This window comes from Jaculus jaculus, chromosome 5 (genome assembly GCF_020740685.1).
Source record: "Jaculus jaculus isolate mJacJac1 chromosome 5, mJacJac1.mat.Y.cur, whole genome shotgun sequence".
NCBI lineage: Eukaryota > Metazoa > Chordata > Mammalia > Rodentia > Dipodidae > Jaculus > Jaculus jaculus.
This window is the reverse complement of record NC_059106.1, coordinates 61,465,826-61,469,936: the sequence shown is the minus strand read 5'-3', so window position 1 is coordinate 61,469,936 and position 4,111 is coordinate 61,465,826.

Sequence of the window (4,111 nt, the reverse complement as noted above, 5' to 3'; positions counted from 1 at the left end):
CGGTTCCAAAAAGGCAAGACACAGATTTCTAGCAGCAATGACCCCTCTCTCTGTACCAATCTTACTGCTGCAGTCACATTCACATTGCTGACAGAAAAACATCCGAACAAGAGCAGCTTGTGGGGGGAAAAGGGTTTATTTTGGCTTACAGACTTGAAGAGAAGCACCATGATGGCAGGGGAAAACGATGGCATGAGTAGAGGTGGACATCACCCCGTGGCTAACATCAAATGGACAACAGAAGAGTAGGCCCTATAGGTAGATTTTTGTGTTTTGTTTTGTTTTTTTGATGTAGGGTCTCACTCTAACCCAGGCTGACCTGGAATTCACTGTGTAGCTTCAAGGTGGCCTCGAATTTAACAACAATCCTCCTACCTCTGCATCCCAAGTGCTGGGATTAAAGGCATGCACCACCATGCCTGGCTCATAGGTAGCATTTTTTTTTTCACATACCTTTTTATTTTTATTTATTTATGAGAGAGATATTAAACAGACATGTCAGGGCTTCCTGTGCCATTTTGTGCATCTGGCTTTTCATGGACCTGTAAAATAGGTAACATTGTTAAGGGGAGGAAAAAATGAAGTGGCTAAGTGCTTTGATTAGGTAAATAATTCTCCACTCTACCCACCAAAACATTATCCCCTTACCATTTGAATAACTGCTACTAAATGGTAAGGAAATTAGGTCAGAGGCTGATAATATCAAAGTATATGCCCAAAGTATATGCCACTCACCCCAAGTTACTTTCCACAAAAGGAGAATTTACAGTGAAGTCTAGTATACATCTCTTAAACCAAGTGATCAAGGTTACCATTAGTAATAAGTCATACCACCAGCTAGTCTGATTTAATGCTCTGAAAAGATATAGCACTTTGGGGACACTTGCCAAAGAACCAAAAAAAAAAAAAAAAAAAAAAAAAACTCCATGGGATAATGGGAAATTATTAGATTAACACAACTCAGATAATTTTTTTGATTTTTCAAGATAGGGTTTTACTATATAGCTCAGACTGACCTGAAATACTATGTAGTCTCAGGATGGCCTCAAACTCCCAGTTATCCTCCTACCTCTGCCTCTTAAGTGCTGGTATTAAAGGTGTGTCACCATGCCAGGCTCCTCAAAGGATATTCTATAAAATAACTGGCCAAGGGGCTACAGAGATGGCTCAGTGGTTAAGTGCCTGCCTGAGAAGCGTAGGACCCAGTTTTAATTTTTTCACAGTAGGGTTTCACTGTAGCCCAGGCTAAGCTGGAATTAACTATGTAGTCTCAGGGTGGCCTCAAACTCACAGCTATCTTCCTACCTCTGCCTCCCAAGTGCTGGGATTAAAGAGGTACACCACCATGCCTGACACATTTTAAGTTTTTTTTTTTTCCTCAATTTTTATTAACATTTTCCATGATTATTAAAAAAACAAAATCCCATGGTAATACCCTCCCTTCCCCCTCCTTTCCCCTTTGAAATTCCATTCTCCATCATATTCCCTACCTTAAGTTTTTAAAAAGAGAATTTATGGCCGGGCATGGTGGCATATACCTTTAACTCTACCTCAAAAAAGACCTACCTCAAAAAAATAAAAAAAGGAGTTATATTAGGAGGAGACAACCAATCAAATAAGGCTAAAATTAAAGTGAATGGATCTGAGATTACGACTGATGTATCAAGATTGTTTCTGCTCTCATTTTCAAAGAAGTAAAAAGCATAGCTCTCCAAAATTATGATGCTCACAAATGATAAAACAGAACCAGACTTTTTTGTTTTCGTTTTCTGAGGTAGGGGTCTCACCCTATCCCAAGCTGACCTGGAATTCACTATGCAGTCCCAGGCCAGCCTTGAACTCACTCCTCCTTCCTCAGCCTCCCAAGTGCTGGGATAAAGACATGCAGCAACACACCCAGCTGGCTCTTTTTTTTTTAAAAAATACATGGGTGCTAGAGACAGAACTCAGGTCCTCATGCTTTTGGGCACTTATCCACTGAGTCATCTCCACAGCCTTACAAAGTTGTCTTTAGTAACATAGTGAATTCCAGGTCAGTCTGAGCTAGTGAGACCTACCTCAAAAAAAAATAAAAATAAAAAAGGAAAGAAAATAGTTTAGCTGACCTTTGTACTTTAGGTTTTTCACTGAATTTTTTGTTGTCACTGGTTTTGAGGTAGGGTCTCGCTCTCTAGCCCAGGATGACCTGGATATTCACTGTGGTCTCAGGGTGTCCTCAAACTTACATTAACCCACTTACCTGAGATTAAAGGCATGCACCAACACAGCCAGCTTTTGTGGGTTTTTAAAGACAGGTCTAAAATTCTAAGCCTCTCAACTCAGGTAAGGCAGGGGGCAGGGGGAGAGATGAACAGCACTGTTGGGAGCTCTAGGTCCTTCCAGTCCACTTGCAAAACCCTAAGGCTTGTTTTTCTATATAGGACATGAACAGATTAAGAAGCACTGGCTTGAACTCCTGAGGTGCTAACATTTCAAACTGCAAAGGATTATGAAGAATAATCCCATCTCTGAATCAATATGGGGAAACCCAGGTAGACTTTCTTTTCTCTATATTTTACCATTTGAAGGAAAATTACTTAACAATTTGGCACAAGAGAATCCTGTATAAGTGTGTAAGACTTAACCATGGAAATATGGCATATTGAAACTAGTAAAAATACCAAAACCTCTAATTTGAGGGGAATATTTAGTTTGGCAGACAAGACTGTCCAGGAAGACGTACTGTGCCTCTGACATGCAAAGTCCTTGACTGAAAGTGTAAACTACAATGCTAATTAGAAATCAACACTGAATATTTTCTTGCTCACCCTCCTTTTACAGGTACTGAGGATTGAATCCAGGGCCTCATGCAAGTCAAGGACACTACCAACTAAGCCTTGGCTCCCTTGACTTAGGGGACTAAGCTGTGTAGAAAAAGATGAGTCATTTCAGGACACCACCAATCACAGAATTCGATTTTGCCCACAGCAAAAAAAAAAAACACTTTCAGGGCTGGAGAAATGGCTTAGCAGTTAAAAGTGCTTGCCTGCAAAGCCTAAAGATCCAGGTTCAATTCCCCAAGAACCCACATAAGGCAGAAGCACATGGTGGTGCATCCATCTGGAGTTCGTTTAGAGTGGCTAGAGGTCCTGGCATATCAATTATCTCTCTCATAAAAAAGAGAAAGAAAAGCCAGGTGTGGTGGCGCATGCCTTTAATCCCAGCACTCAGGAGGCAGAGGTAGGTGGATCCCTGTGAGTTCGAGGCCTGAGACTACATAGTGAGTTCCAGGTCAGCCTGGACTACAGTGAGACCCCACCTCGAAACCCCCCCCCCCAAAAAAAAAGAGAGAAGCCGGGCATGGTGGGCACGCCTTTAATCCCAGCACTTGGGAGGCAGAGCTAGGAGGATCGCCATGAGTTCCAAGCTACCCTGAGAATACAGAGTGAATTCCAGGTCAGCAAGGGCCAGAGTGAGACCTTACCTCGAAAAACCAAAAAAATAATAAAAATTTAAAAAAAAAAAAAAAAGAGAGAGAGAGAGAGAGAGAAAGGAGCCAGGCATGGTGGTGCACGCCTTTAATCCCAGTACTTGGGAGGCAGAGGTAGGAGTATCACTGTGAGTTTGAGGCCACCCTGAGATTACATAGTATAATTCCAGGTCAGCCCAAGCTAGAGTGAAACCCTAACTCAAAAACAAAGAGAGAAAGAGAGAGAGAGAGAGAAAGCTGGTGGAATGTCTATGTAGCCCCATACCTAGCACCTAATAACCAAATGCCTGCTAAATGATGTGACAGTGGCTGGATGCTCTCTGTGAAGTATCTAGGAAGCAGGCATTATGAATATAGTCCCACTTTGTTTTGCAAAAGTCATGTTTATCCAGCACTTGGGTACAAAGCAAGCTCAAACTGTTTCAAGCACAAACGTTGTTTTTTGAAGGAGTATCTCATACAGTCCAGGTTACCCTCAAATGTACTATGTAACAGAAATGACATGATCCTCTTGCCTTTATCTCCCACATACTGGGATTATAGACATGAACCACTATGCCAGGCCTTTCCAAATTCAAGTCCTATACTCCAAATCTCTCTCAAAATCTAGCAGACTCAAATAATACTAAATAGTACTAGAAG